Genomic DNA, 16,342 nt, shown 5'->3' with positions numbered 1-16,342 from the left:
GCCTTTTAAAATCACAGAAGATGAGAATTCTTAAATAGCCACTACACCTTTACTGACCACTTATAATGTACTGCATGGCTGACATTAAAAAATAAATGGTATTCATGTCCTAAATTTTAAAAACAAAACAAAACAAAACCTAAATCACAACAAAAGTGATAGAGGAGGAATGATCAGGAATAGGATTTTTTTTAAAATTTTTATTGTTATTCAATTGCAGTTGTATGCCTTTTCTCCCCATCCCTCCACCCCACCCCAGGGGAATAGGATTTCTATTCATTTTGAGCTTTCCTAATTTCTCCAGGGTATACCTGAACCCTCCCCCATCCTACTTAACATCAAAAATACCTTAGACTTGCCCTGACCAGTATGGCTCCCACTTGACTGGGCATAGTCCCTCAAAGCAAAAGGTTGCCAGTTCAACTCCTAGTTAGGGCACATGCTTGGGTTGCGGGTTTGTCCTCGGTCAGGACACCTTCGAGAGGCAACTGACTAACTGATGTTTCTCTCTGACATCGATGTTTCTCTCCCTCTCTTTCTCTCTCCCTTCCCCCTCTCTAAAAATAAATAAATATAAATAAAATTAAATAAATAAGCAGAATACCTTAGACTTTTACATGGTCCTCAAAGAGTCATGTACTTTGGACACAATTGCTGGTAACAACATTAGGAGCTAAATCAAAGCTTTATGTCATTCCTATAGTAACAAAAATGAAAACAGAATTATTTCACTGTTAGCTTCAGAGTAAATTTTAATTTCTGGACATACAGACCAATCAACCTACTCTCTAACCTCTGAGAAAACTCGTTTAATTATTTTTATCAAAATATTTTTGCAGTATCCAAGAAGCTTAAATTTTTTAAAAAATTTTCTTTTGTATGTAACAGTCTCCTTGCTCTGTATAATTTACCACAAATCCAGTGGCTTACAACAACACACAATTATCTCAGTTTCTGTAGGTCAGGAATACAACAATTTAGCTGGGTCCTCTACAAGACTACGATTAAGGTGTCAACCATGACTAAAGACTCATTTGGAGGCTCAACTGCAGAAGGATCCACTTCCAAGTTTACTGACATTGTAACAATTCATTTCCTTGTGACTGTAGGATTCAAAGCAAGTCTGCCAGCAAAATGGCATCTTCTGTAATGTAATTAGGGAAGTAATAAGCCATTACCTTTAACATATTCTTTGGGTTAGAAGAAAGTCACAAACTGTACTCACACTCAAGAGGAAGGGATTATCAAAGGCATGAACACCAGACAGGAGACAGGAATCGTGGGAACTACCTTACACTCTGTTTGCGATATTGTGGAACACATTCTTATCTATGTATTACACTAAAAGTTTAAGATTCTGCCTAGCCCTTGTTTTAACTACACATACTATTATGGTAACACACGCATATACACAAAGCACATACATCTCTTTTCTCTCCTTGACACATATACTGCATTATTTGTCAGCAATGTCTAGAACCAACCTAATATTCATTAAAAAATGAATTTCATGAAATACGCACAGTATCATACAACCAGTAAAAATGAGATGGACAGACAGATACATACTGATAAGGAAAATATTCCAAGATAGTCTGTTAAGCTTAAAAGCAAGGTACAGATAGCATTACGTGCTCCAATATTTTTTTAAATATATCTGTAAACACCCACCCATGCTTGTACATGTTTTAAAAATGTCTACAAATAGCACATAAAACATATGACTGTGAGGGAAGGCTAGACTGAAAGACACTTCTCACTGTATCCCTGATGCTATTTGAATATCACGTACTATTTTCATGATGATAGTATGGAGGGAAGGTCTACAATAAAGAATTTGAGGATGGCTTTGTTACAAAAATGTTTTCCCCTTGTTTAATTCTACTACTTACATGTAGTGCTTAAATATGGTCAATATACGGTAGGGGTTGGATAATATCTTTTTCCTCTACCCTTCTAAGTTCTCAACTGGGACCCCTGTAGCAAAAAACAGACAATCAAGAGAAAAGCATGCAAATGTATTTAACATAAGTTTTAAATGACCTTCATAAAGAAATGAAACCCTGGCCCTGGCCAGGTAGCTCAGTTGGTCGGAGCATTGTCCCAATGGGCCAAGGTTGCGGGTCTCATCCCCAGTCAGCACACATACAAGAATCAACCAATGAATGAGTAAATAAGTGGAACAACAAATCAATGTTTCTTTCTCCTTCTCTCTCCCTAAAATCATTTTTTTTTTAAATCTTAATAAAAAAAGAAATGAAGCCCTGAAGAAACAATTAAACCTGAGTGTTCTTAATGATAGTTTGATGAAGAGTGGAAAGTCATGGAAAGATAAGATAAAGAGTATTAATCTAAGTGTAGTAAACAGAGGGAAATTTGTTAGCAAGGCCTGTTGTCCAGATTCCTCTGCGTCCCTTCATCTTTGGAGCTAAGGATGTTCCTGTCCTCTGGATATGGGGGGGACACCTCTCACGTGAGAGTTTTGCAACCTGCTTTGGTGATAGGTCAGAAAGTCCTTCCTACACATGCCATTTCTTAAATTCCTTAAAGTATTCAATATGCCCAAATGGGTAGCATTTCCTAAACCCCATCATTATGCATCATTAGAATATGTTTCTACCACACATCTATTAAAATGTAAGATCCTTGAAGGCAATAAAGAAGCATGATTTGCATTTGTGTTCCCACAGCTCAGTACAACTTGTATGTAAGTTTTTACAAAGAGTTTTAATTAATTAAGGTGAAATAAGCAAAAACATTCAACACAATCCACTAGTGGAGAGAAAATATAAATTATGAAGACTTATAGGCAGTCTTTAACTTAGTTGCTGCCTTAAAAAAAAATAGTATTATACAATTATACCCACATTTTAATTATGGCAAAAAATACCAATCATGTGAATCTCACCCTCAAATGAGCAGAAATTCTAATAATTCAATTTCTAAATGTGGGGTTAAAGGAGGGGAAATATAACAAATATCCCTGAAAACATTTTTAAGGAAATTATCGAACTTACCCCAACTTTCCCCCAAATATGATATTTTGCCATGTATAATGTGCACTTTTTTGCCCAAATTTTTCAGGGAAAAGAACGGGTATGCTTTATACATGTGTATAATGATTACATACTATTGGCATAATATTCCTGTGTATAATGCGCACCAAAACCATGGGTGCACATTATACACAGCAAAATACAGTATTTCTCAAAGCTGCCTATCTAAACCTCACAGAATTCCTTTCAATTGTCAAGACTTGTCCTTTTCTGATTTTCCTTGGTTAAAATAAAGCAAGTAAATAAAGCTTAGACATATATTCAGGATACTTTATACTAGGTTATATCTGACTAAATTTTATGTAATTAGTTCCGTGGTATCAAACTAAATTGATTTATTCTTTCAAAATCTATTCATTGAGTATTTAGCACATTTTCAGGCATTTTGCTAACTGCAGGGGATACTTAACAAATTTAATAAAATTGCATGGAATTTCCACGAAAAGTAGGGTACTCTGTTTATTAAAGGGCTCCTTATCCAATCCACCAAAATGTAAGACTTCAAAGTCACCTCATATTCAGCCCTTGATCTTCCAGATGTGACCTGGAGATAAAAATCTCTGAGTTAATTTACTTTATTACTTTTATAGAATTTCTATTCAAATGTTGCTGACTTCCTCTCCCCCCCCCCAAATTTTGCTAACTTCTTGTTCAAGGTGTTAACACTTCAAGAAACATTTCATTTCCCCCTCAAACTTAAACAGCTCAATAAATGTTTGAAAATCTTTCCATATCTTAAGCATGTTCTAAGTACTTTATCTGATTAGCCCTGTAAAGAACTAGATGCTGTTTATAGTGTTAAATTCTTAAAACACACTAAAAGGCATATGATTTTTTTTATATTCTAAAAAAACAACGTTCTGGTTTCTGTGCATTCATTATGTCCCTATTTTTTTTTTCTTCTATGATTAAACAGCATTGCCTTCAAAACCAGAAACACCTTAGCTGAAACAAATCACCTTGACATAAAATTGAACATAGATAAATCTCCAGCATCTGATGAAGTAAGTGCCCAAATCAAAGGAGATTACATTCAACACCTAAGAACCATCTGACTTTAAACAAAGTCAGACTCTTAAACAGTGTTTTCTTTTTTTTTCCTCTGTGAGGCTTTTTAAATAAGTTTTATATATTTTTTATATACCTTTACCATACTGTTCCATTTTGACCCATTCCTTACTCCCATCACCAACCATTTCTTTCAGATTTTTGCTTGTTTATCTGCCAAATTAACTCAGTAGGTTACAAAACGCCCTAAGTAAGATTTGATTGAAGTTCTAGACTACAGTGCTACCAAACAGAACTTTGTGTGGTAATGGAAACATCCTATGTCTACACTGTGCAAAAAGCACTTAAAATGCACTACAACTAAGGAAATGAATTTTTAATTTTCCATTTTAATTAACTTAGTCACATGTGGCTGATAACTACCATGTATGTCAACACAGTTAGAGGTAGAATATCAGACCTCCTCCACCAAGGAAGTTATTTTGCCACTAAATGCTTCATTTTAAGGAATCTAAAATTTCCCTTGAGATAAAATACTTGCTCACAAAGACAGACTCTCAGTATTATAGTTACTGGTCCATTCTAATAAAATAAAACTTTTCTTACATTCAAAGATCACTAAAGTCTTATTTTGAAAACTAGAAGTCTGTGATACTGATACACAGACAGAAGCACAAGTGGAACAGAATAAAAGGCCCAGAAATAGGTCTCTAAAATATAAGAAAATTTGATATATGATGAAGTGGTTTCTCAAATCATTTGAGGAAAGGACACTAATATATGGTACTGTAACAACTGAATGAACATTTGGGACAGCATAAATTTAAATCTGTACCTCACACCTTACTAGGGTAACCTCCAAATGGATCAGTTGTCTAAGTGTAAAAATTGAAATCAGTCAAAATCCAAGGGAGAAAAGAATAGGTGCTATCCTTTAGAACCTAGCAGAAGAAAAAGCTTTTATCTGACTGTGGAAAACTCAACACTTTTCATTGCAAAAAGCAGAAATAAACAAAACAAAAACCACACGTTTTGTACTATATAAAGAGTCCTTTAAAGAGGAGGGATAGGTGGTAAACACACAATACAATACACAGATGATGTATGATAGAATTGTATGCCTTAAACCTGTATAATTTTATTAAACAATGTCACACCAATAAATTAAATAACTTAAATGAATAAATAATGAGGGGAGACACCCCCCAAAAAACACAGAATGCAGAAAAGAATGAGCAATTCTCAGAAAAATAAAGGCAAATGGCCTTAAACATATCAAAGTATGCTCAACTTATAACAGAAATGCCAATTAACACCTCCAATTTTTTTCAACACCTCCAATTTTGACCATGTATTCTGTTGATAAGACTGTAGAGCAGGGGTGTAAATTTTGTTTTCACTGGGGGCCACATCAGCCTCACAGTTGCCTTCAAAGGACAGAAAACATTTCAGGACTGTATAAATGTAAACTACTCCTTAACTGTTAAGGAGTTGAAATTACATTCAGCCCTTTGAAGGCAACTGAGAGGCTGATGTGGCCCCTGGTGAAAATGAGTCTGACACCCCTGCTGTAGAGAAACAGACATTCTCCACATTCTCATACACTACTAATAAAAAATACAATATGAGCGCTGGCTGGTGTGGCTAGGTAGACTGAGTGCCAGCCTGTGAACCAAACCGTTGCTGGTTCAATTCCCACTTTGGGGTATGCCTGGGTTTCAGGCCAGGTCCCCTACAGTAGGGGGCTCATGAGAGACAACCATACATTGATGTTTCCCTCTTTCTCCCTCTCTTCCCCTCTCTGAAAATAAATAAAATCTTTTAAAAAAATACAATATGATATAACCCCTCTGGTAAGGAATTTTGCAACATCTCACAAAATCACACAAACATTTACCAGTTTCACTAAGAATCTACACTAAAGATATAACTATACAAATATTAAACAAAATATTCAAAATATATTCACTGTGGCATTATCATAATGGCAAAAGACTAAAACCAATATGAATCGCATCCGAAGAGACTAAATGAAAAAACTATGAGCCCTGGCTGGTGGGGCTTGGTGGACTGAGTGCCGGCCTATGAACCAAAGGGTCGCTGGTTCCATTCCCAGTCTAGGGCACATGCCTAGGTTGTGGACCAGGTCCCCAGTAGGGGGCACGCTAGAGGCAACCACACACTGATGTTTCCCTCTCTTTCTCCCTCCCTTCCCCTCTCTAAAACTAAATTAATAAAAAATCTTTTAAAATAAAAAAATAGTAAACTATGATATATCCACACAATGAAATACTATGCATCTATAAAAAAGAATAAGGAAGATCCTCATGTATTAATATGGATTTAGATCCAAAATATATTGTTAGGGAAAAAAAACAAGTACAGAACAAGCGGTGTACAGTTTGCTATCTTTTGTGAATAAATCAAATAAGCATGCATACATACATAAATACAAATACACATATTATTTGTTTTGGGGGAAAAAATCTCTAGAAGGGTAAATAAGACACTGTTAGAAATGGTTACCTACAGTGGCAGAGTGGGAAAGGTGTGAAAGTAATACAGATATAGGCAAGACTTTTGAGTATTCTTTGTGTCCTGCTGATATTTGAGCCATATAATTTACATATTCTAAATAAATAAATAAAATGCCTAATACTACTATGTTCTAAATTGTACACTTTACCATTCTTTGGTGGTGTTTAATAAAGGAAACAGTAGATGTACACTAGGTATGTAACTGAAGATTTAGCAGCAATGAAAATGGTTGCCATGTCATCTCAAATTCATTCACCTTTTACTAAATACTACCATCTAGAACAGTAAGCAATAACCAAAGAGTATGAGAATGGGTTCTTGAAGAATAAGGTCAAGCCATCTTCCTTTGAGAAAGTTACCACACCGGTGGTGGGTGAGAAATATTCCTCAACACTGAATGAGCTACAGCTACATATCCAGTGAGATACTTCAAGCAGGATGAAGGCACAGGGGCTGGATGCTAGCACCTAATTCAGGAAGCCTTGGATAATAAGTTGGATCTTCATATATACGGGGTTGGCAAAAGTAGGTTTATGGTTGTAATGCAAACAAATTCAATAATTAGTAAATAATAATAAAAGAATAAAGTCTGTGTTTTGTATACTCACGACTGTAAACCTACTTTTGCCCAACCTCATATTATCTATGCTAATCAACATACCAACCCTACGAGACACAAGAGGTGATCTCTTTTTAAAAACTGGGAAACTGGCTTAAAGGGAGTATATTATTTGCCTAACATCACACAGCTAATAAATAAGCTAGGACTCAGATACATGTCTCTATAGTCAAATTCACTGTTTTTCCACCCTACTCTATTGTCCCTCAAATTTAATACACCACCCACCAAAATAACAAGTGTTAGTGGTTAGCATTTTAAATCACTAAGATATAAATAGATTATAGACAGATTCAAGGTTGGTTAGATAGGTAGGTTCTAAAAATGTAATTGGTTAACTATTTGAGCAAAAGATCCTTTCCTTCCTCACATTTTATGGCCCCCAAATTCCACATTACTAAAAAATTCAAAGTAGAACATAAAGCCATAAAAAAACAGAATAAAATATAAGGGGACATGTATCTAACTCAAATAAAAAAAAATTGTTAAGCGAAAGACTGTTAGTATGAGAAACAGGAAAGTGCAGCCAGCCACTTTAAGCTGGCCAACACCTTCATCAAAGGCTATGAAAACTTCCATCAGGGATCAGACGAAGACCCTGCAGACCAGCTTTCAAGAAGCATTAGATTATACTACATGAAAATTCAAACTACAGAGAAAAATAAAAAACTGCAAAATAATTTTTATAATATAAAACAAGAGATTAAAATCTTAAATATATAAGGAATGATTATAAACCCATATTTAAAAATCTGAATACAATGGTAAAAAACATGATCAAAGTTCATCAACTATTTACAAAAAGAATAGTAACCAAAAGAAAAAATACTCAACCTCACTAGTAGTATTAGAAACCCAAGTTAAATCTGAGATGTTTCACCTATCAAACTGTCAAAGGTATGTCGATTTGTTTAATGATAATCAGTGATAGCTAAAGTACATACAAGGAAAATAGCTACTCAAGCTTGTGGGACTATAAATTATAAAACTTGGAAGGTATCATACGCAAAACCCTTACCTTTAAAATTTTATCCTAAGAAGTATGTTTATCAAAGCATTTATGGTACGTGGGAGAAGAGGAAGTGAAAAGAAAGGGGGAAAAGGAGGAGGGAGAGAATGTTAATTTTAAATCTAATTATCTGTCACATCAGCGACTTTCAACAGGTATGTTGCAAGAGACCCACTGGTGTGCCACAAGAATTTTTAAACATGCAATACCTATTTAGTCAAGGGCACTGACCTCTTTCCCCATAGAGAGTGTCAAATTTAAAAAATTACAACAGCCAACACAACAATAGCTGTCCAATGTGAATGAATCAAAATTATACCTTTTTTTCCATCAAATTGGCAAAAAATATATTTTTGGTGTGCCACAGAATTTTAGTAATTAGTTTATGTGTGCTGTGAGATGATAAAGATTGAAAATCACTGTTACATTATTCAAATTGCATTTAATTTCTCAAAATAAAAATTTTAAGCAATTATATACAGAAGAATCCCAATTGTAGGTTTCTGTGTGTGTACATTTGTGACTTGAGGCAATTATCACTGGGTCATGAATTATGGTGCCATTTTCTTGTTTGATCTATCCTTTTTTATATTACTCAAAAAGTCTACTTTTATAAGTAATTTTTCTAAGTACTCATAGTAAAACAATTTCAAAATCAGTAAGCTTTCAAGGCTACTGCTAAATATCACTCACTAGGGAAGGAAAGATGATCAAAGACGTCATACTACTTTTCTTCTGAGATATGATACTTTTTCCCTTTCTTAATGTTTTAAGTTCAACTAACTTGAATAGCTGCACATATATGTGTATATAAATAATGCACACATACTGTCACACCAGTTAACTATATATACCATACCACACAAAAAATGGAAATCAAAAAGCGACAGGATCCTAAAATAAATGTAATTGGAAGTTCTATAGTTTTCTTCACATGGCACAATGAACAAGTGTTTCATACACTCCCAGAAGTTCATGCAAACCAGTCAGAAGATCACTAGAATAACCCACTCAGAGTCAGGAGACTTGGAGACCTGCAGTCTAGTCTCAACAGCTTTTATCAGAATCAAGTAAGGGGGGTTTAATCTGAACTTCAGTTACAAAAATTAGAGGATTAGAGATTTTAAAGTACTTTCAATATTATGGTTTTATAATCCCACTAGTCTCTAATAACTAAATACTATCTTTTAAAAGGGAAACTTCAGCAATGTGGACTGTTCAACAAAAAGGAAACAATAGTGCCCCACAGTTACTCATTTTATAGGAACTTCTTTAAGCGAACTAAATTAACAAATAAAGAGGCAAAAGGATGAAACCTATTGTACTGCTTGCTTTCTAGATACGAGAAAAATCAAATTCAATCCTGTACTGTATAAAGCAAACTGCCCTAAATGAAATAATTACCTTTTTTTAAAAAAGATGTTATTTTTATTTATTTTTAGAAAGAGGGGGAGGGAGGGAGGAAGAGAGGGAGAGAAACATCAATGTGCAGGAGAAACCAATCTGCTGCCTCTTGCCTGCCCCCAACCGGAGACCTGGCCGACAATCCAGGTAAGTGCCCTGATCAGGAATCACTGGCTCCATGCTCCATCCGCTGAGCCACACCAGCCAGGGCAAGTAATTACCTTTAAAATAAATCAGCACTGTTTGTATGACTATCCATGAATTTTTTTTTTAATTCTAAAAACCTTCTGTTGCACAATCTTGCTCCTGAGATTCTTCTTCAGGCATCTAAGCTCTAAAACTTATTTTTAAGATGATATTTAATATAGTCTACAAATAGAAAACTCAATAATTTTCTACTCATCTGCTACTAGCAATGACAGTCCCAAATTAATAAAAATAAAATGGTTTTATGTTTTAGAATTAGATAACAGTATCCTAAAGATGACTTTTAAAATCCCACACCATCTCTCTCATCTATTCTCCCTTCCCTTTTTTCTACTATTCCACCCGGCATTCAACTTACATAGAATACCAGGTATCAGTCTATGGATGCCAACATGAAAAAGAACTTCCTAATGTTTAGTGTTGACTAGAAATTTTTTTAAAAAAGAATGAAAGAAAGAAAAGCCTTTGTAATTTACAGCAGAAGAGTCATACTGGAAAGGCCATAAATACTACACTTTGAATTTGTTCCCTCCAAATCAAACAGCTAGAAGTAAATGTAAATTTATCTGATAGATGTGTTTCAAGATCACTGGCCAGAATGCTATTTTCTAAGCATAAATAAGAACAAAGTGCTAACTAGTTATATTTATTTTATTATTTATATAAGCACTTTATTATATACTTTATTTCATTTCATTCTTAAACTCCTGACAATTATGTTCTATCTCCATTTTTCATGTGAGGAAACAAAGGTTCATTAAGGTTAAGAAACTTTTATGTCACAAAGCTAAAAGTTGCCTTTAAACCCAGATCTAAGTGAACGCAAATAAGGTAATCCAAGCAAAAAGCATGATTACAATTTAAAATGAACTTAGAAAAGTGTTATTCATAGTTTCTAATCAAGTAGTACTTCAATCAGTGACTCACTATGACAGAATCTCACCCCCCAATGCTAAATGTTAATTTCAGTTTGTGACCAAAAATACTAATAGATCACTCAACTCAAAGGAGTAAACACCATGCAATCAGGTATCTTACATTTTAAACAGAAAAAACTAATTAAATAAAATGTTAAAGGTAAAGAAAGATGCTTTTATTGGCATAGATACCTTTTGGCATATTATAATCTTCAGAAAGCCACTAGTGTGACATAAGATCACACATTTGACATAAAAACTTTCCTCTCCAAGTACAGTGGTCCCCTCTTTATCTGCAGTTGTGCCTTCCATGGTTTCAATTACCAGCAATTAACACCCAGTCCAAAATATTAAATGGAAAATGCCAGAAATTCATACATTTTAAATTGCACACCATTCTGAATAGCATGGTGAAATCTCTCACTATCCTATTCAGTCCTACCTGGAATATGAATCATCCCTCTGCCCAGCATAGCCACACTGTACATACTACCTACCCATTAGTCAGTTAGTAACCCTCTCAATTATCAAATCAACTGTATTGCAGTGCTTGTGTTCAAGTAACCTTTACTTTACTTACTTAATCATGGCCACAAAGTGCAGGAGCAGTGATGCTGACCATTCAGATACATATGCCAAAGAGAAGCTGTAAAACACTTCTTTAAGTGAAAAGGTGAACATTCTCAGTAAAAAGAAAAAAAATGTATGCTGAGGTTGCTGAAACCTACAGTAAGAACAAAATCTTCTATCTGCGAAATTGTAAAGAAGGAAAAAGAAAGTCATGCTAGCTTTGCTGTTGCACCTCACTGTAAATTATAGCCACAGTGCGTAAGTGCTTACTTAAGATGGAAAAGGCATTCTGACAGGCGTAGTTCAGTTGGTGGAAAAGGCATTCTGACAGGCGTAGTTCAGTTGGTGGAAAAGGCATTCTGACAGGCATAGTTCAGGTGGTTCAGTGTCGCCCCACAAAGCGAAAGGTTGATGGTTGGATTCCTGGTCAGGGCACATGCCTGCGTTGCAAGCTGGTCCCTGGTTCGGGTGTGTGCAACAGGCAACGCATCGATGTTTCTCATTCTCATTGCCTACAACTAACATTTACCAACCTTTTAATCCTCTCCCAGAGAGCATCTCTTTGACTTCTGATTGCTTACCTTCCATCTCTGAGTTCTAGATTGCTACCTGCGGAGCAAGGTAGGTTTCAGTTTCAAGGATGCCAAAGTAAACCACAGTAAGCAACATTTCCTTGGACCCTCATAAACAGTCTATCCAAGAGAAAAAAAATTTGTAGTTCTTCCTCCATTAGTGAATATCTATAACTGCCTTTTCTTCCATTACTGTGGGTCATAACCAACAAAGACACAAAACCATAAAAAAGACAGATAAAGATAAAAACATAGTTGAAACCAGTGACCAAAAAACTTCCTATTAACTTCAACTGTAAATTAAACTTAGAACAAATGTTCCATTTGCCTCTCCCTCACAGGGTCCAGCCTGCTCAGATAAATCTCCCATTCAAAGGAGTAGAGAAATGTATATCCTAAGAATTGAGAGCTCCAAAAATAGAACCAGAAGACACTGAGCAAAAGCATAGTCAAAGAAAAAAAAAAGGATACTCAATTCCTTCTCCTAATTGCATTTAACCCCTCCTTAGTGAAGGCATTTCCAAAGCAGGGGGGGGAAGTACTCATTAGAAAGAACTTCCTACTTTACCAATAAGGGTAGAAACATGCAGCATGGAGGAAAATGATGGCTCCTCCTGATCAAAGATAACCTCCACAAATACACAACAGATTCTTCAGAATGTTTTAAAAATTCTTAAACAGGAACACCTCACAAACATAATCTCTTCCTGTTTCACTTCCTATACCAGAGAGGCAGGAATTGGATGAAGAGATAATTAGACTAGTTTGACCTGCAAAGACTGGGCTTCAAAGAACAAATTCAAGGTTGCAAACTCCCGAAGTAGTCGTGATTAAAAATCAGTGTTCTATGTAATCTTTGCATGAGTTATGACCAATTTAGTCCTAAAAGATAGACCTCTTTCTAAAACAGCACCGTAGATAAAAAGGTATTTAACTATTTTAGCTTCCTTTTCAAAACTCTTTCCCTCACCTAGCCTCTTCTTACCCTTATTGCCAGAAAAGACCCTCCTGTTGCTCTCTCCATCCTTCAGTCCACTTCTTTCTTAGGTCTGACCTCTAAAATCCCATTCCCCACCTTCCAACTAAGTACAAATTAGATTATGTGATTAAAGTGCTTCACAGTAATAGGTAAATGTGATTTAATCCACAAGGATTCAATTCCACAAATATCATTAAGCTCTAGTGTGTACAAGGCACGGTGTTTATCTGCCAAAGCACCTATTCATCTTACAAAAATTAGTTAAATCAATCTTTTAATGGACAATGTAAGCAAGAGGCACAGGAGTGACTGTTTCACATCTCTTTCCCCATCCCATTTCTTTCCTTTCCCCACCCCAAGAGCCAGGGCATGTAATCCAAGGAATCAATATTTGCTTCCAGCAGGTCAATGACTGGGAAGACAATGTGGGATGGTATAGCAAGCATTGAACATTCAAAACCTGAGTGGTAGGGTGTCTCCTGGATTTAACTTTACATATTAATTGCAAGTATAGTAAAGGGCTTCTCAATAAACTGATTCCATTTCCTTACAAGATACCTTTAAATTACCTTTGCCCAGAACCCTGAGTTATTAAACTGTAAGTACTGAGAGGTTTTTTTTCCTTCAGTTATTTCCAGTTAAAATGTTAGTAAGTACCAGTTCAATTTGTCCTACTATATTTAGAGGTTATTATTGAACTTGGCTATTAGACTTATCTACTGTTTTCAATTTTACTTCACATTCTTCCCAAGTTCTCCAAGGTTTGAAATCCCAAACTAATTGGCATACTTGCTTTAAATCTCTTTTTTTTTTCAATTATAAAATTTATTAATTCTCACCTATAATACAGGTCCTAAACTGAAGAGCAGGATATAATTACTGACAGGTTTGGGTATGGCTGGGCCACATGAAGCTATTTTCAGTTGTTCTAATAATTCATTCTTAGTATTTTTAAAAATCAAGAGGCTATAAGCAAAAGTCTAAACTTCTTGTGTTCTCTTGAAAAAGCTTAAGACTGGGCCCTTGTTCATGTAGGGCACTAATCAGGTGGACCTGAGAAATGGATGTCCCTCTTGGATGAGGCATAAACTCTCCAGTGCCTTTCGCTCAGTTTTATTTTCATCTGCCTAGCATCTGAAGGCATGGGGGCTTGCTATTCACAAAGTATTTCTTTGAAAGGGTGCATAATGTTTTCCAGATCACTTCCACACTTCACCAAGCCACCTAAAAGTAAAAAGCCACATAGCAGACCATAGCAGTTTGCAACTTCATAGTTAATAATTTAAAAATCTCACAAGGCTTAGAGGGGTGAGAAAGAAAAAAATTCAGACTAGTAGAAGGGTGACTATGAGAAAGCAAAAAAGCCCATCTGAAAGCTTTTTTGGGAGAGAAGGGAAAAAAAAGGTGAAAGAACTCAAAAACACTTTTGAGACACTGAAAGCTTTCCTGATAGAGTGCTACATTACGTTCTTCTCACCCTGCTCCACGCAGAACCTTCCTTCCCACTTTCTCTTTATGTGTAACAACAGCAGTCAGGTCATAAACTCTGAGAAATGTCAGAAACATTTATGAAACACTTAGACCTTCAAAAAGAATTCTCCTCACACTTTAACAGTCTCAATCCACCATCAAATCCTTTCCCAAGTATTTTCTACTGCTTTCTGCTTTGTTTTCAAATGACAACAGCAGCAGTCCTCAGGTTCGATGCTTGGACTTCAGTCCTGGATGGGCTCTCCAATACAGAAATATTTTTTGGCCCTCATGGTTTCATTCCTTATATATCTCTTATTACAATTTCTACAGTCTATTTCATTCAAAATGTATCCCTAACCTCCTCTCTAAAAAATATTGATCACAGTTGTGTAGTTGGGGAGAGGGGGAGGTAGCAAATTATCCTAAAAAATCAATATGCCACGCTGCTTCATTGACTGTAAATTTAAATAAAAAGCATGAAGACTCTGAAAGATACAAAATTTAAATATTTTTTGTATGCTAAGTACACAAGTGACACACAGATGAGGCTCTATCTCTAGCATATCTGAATTACTGTCTTTTCATCACCGACTCAAAATACTGTGAAAGTATTAAATCTGTGAGGACCAGGGATGGTGACACTGTCCCCACATTAACAAATTACTAAGTGATGTCTCACCTCCCCGCATTCCATTCCTGAAAATAAAGGGTGTTAGGAAACTTGGATCTAAAGAAGAAAAAAAAGTTTTTCTTCCCAAGTTTTGGGGAAACAAAGCTTTACCATACGTGATGCTCTCACAGCATAAAACCACGCAGCACATTATTAGGATCTCACTGCTCTTCACCCAAAGGAAGACGACTTGCCACCTTATCTCCTATTGTGATGCGCCCTCAACCGGACGTCGCTGCTTTTAGCCCAGGGACACCAGAAGAGGGGCGGGGCACCGGGTTACTCTGCCCTGGGAAGGATGGATGAAGGTACCGGCGGCACCCCTGCGGAAAGGCCTCGGGGGCTCCCAACCCAAAAACAGAACCACCGAACCCAAGCACCATCCCTGCCTCCACGAACTGGGTGCCAGCGACCAGAGCCCCACCCACGGTCCCCTAGTAGGTTCCGAGACGCCCAGACCACCGCCTGAGCAGCCCAGCTCTCTAGCCCTGACTCGCCCTCCTCCCGCTTCCTCCCTCGCCCCCGCCAAGCCCAGCCTCCGGCGCCGCCCCCACCAAGTTCCCCAGCTGTGTCCAGTCACCCCCGAACCTGCAGTGCCCCTTAAGCGTCCACGGAGAGCCTAGGCAAACGCCGGGGCCGGCGACACCTCTGCTTCCTCCTCAACGGGACCCCTCCAGAGGTGTCTGGCTTGACGGCCACTCTGGCAGCCCCGGCTACCAGAGCCGCCCCGGCAGGTAGCAGGCCGGCTCCTAATCCTGTTCTCGCGAGAGCCCACAATCCAAAGAGGCGAGGCTAACTGCGTTCTCGCGAGAGTGGTGGCTCAACGCCCAGGGGTGGGCGGAGCGCCGGTTGTGGAGCTGTTCAAGGAGCTGCAGCTGGGCTGGGCGTCCTGCCGGGGAGTTGGCGCTAGTGTTTGGAAGGCATTGGTCCTCGCAGTCGTCAGCTGGCGATCCACAGCGGGTCTCGGGTCTGAGAGGATCCGATCACTGTTATACCCCCATAACCTTTGAGTCCCACGTCTTTTCCTTCGACTTGCTATGCCCGTTAGAAAAAAAGCGGACCGCGTCTCCAGCCCAGATTTAGAGAAATATCTTGGGGTCCTGAGTTTGTTTAGGGAAGGCGTTTTTCTCAACTGAACAAACTCCGAATCGCCTTTACCAGCCCAAGCTGCGGGGTATTAACCGACCGGGGTTCATGAAAGGCGGTCGTTGTGAAGGCCACCCTCTATTCCCTAAGGTCCACAGCTGTTTGTTTTTAAACGCTGGGTTGCGCGGGAACCGCTGTGCCAGCTGAAACTCCTGCAGTTGGCCTGCATTGAAC

At 37.3% G+C, this 16,342-nt stretch overlaps 1 protein-coding gene across 9 annotated transcripts in view; it reads right to left on the bottom strand.

Moving 5' to 3' along the window:
• BTBD10 (BTB domain containing 10) overlaps nt 1-15,789 on the bottom strand; it is a 76,457-nt gene extending 60,668 nt beyond the window's left edge. For 3 of the 9 annotated variants that reach the window (XM_045193988.2, XM_045193991.2, XM_045193993.2), the window contains exons 1-3: nt 15,611-15,789; nt 1,893-1,977; nt 605-697 (exon numbers count right to left, since the gene is read on the bottom strand). The gene's annotated coding sequence lies outside the window, so the exon portion shown is untranslated. Of the gene's footprint in view, nt 1-604; nt 698-1,892; nt 1,978-11,861; nt 11,878-15,610 lie in introns of those variants that run through there. The other 6 variants (XM_024558763.3, XM_024558764.3, XM_045193995.2 and 3 more) reach the window with 3 other exon arrangements.
• Nucleotides 15,790-16,342: the final 553 nt, after the last annotated feature.

Source organism: Desmodus rotundus, chromosome 5, assembly GCF_022682495.2.
Source record: "Desmodus rotundus isolate HL8 chromosome 5, HLdesRot8A.1, whole genome shotgun sequence".
Lineage (NCBI taxonomy): Eukaryota > Metazoa > Chordata > Mammalia > Chiroptera > Phyllostomidae > Desmodus > Desmodus rotundus.
The sequence above is the reverse complement of the archived record's forward strand: the minus strand, read 5'-3'. Positions and strand labels throughout refer to the sequence as shown.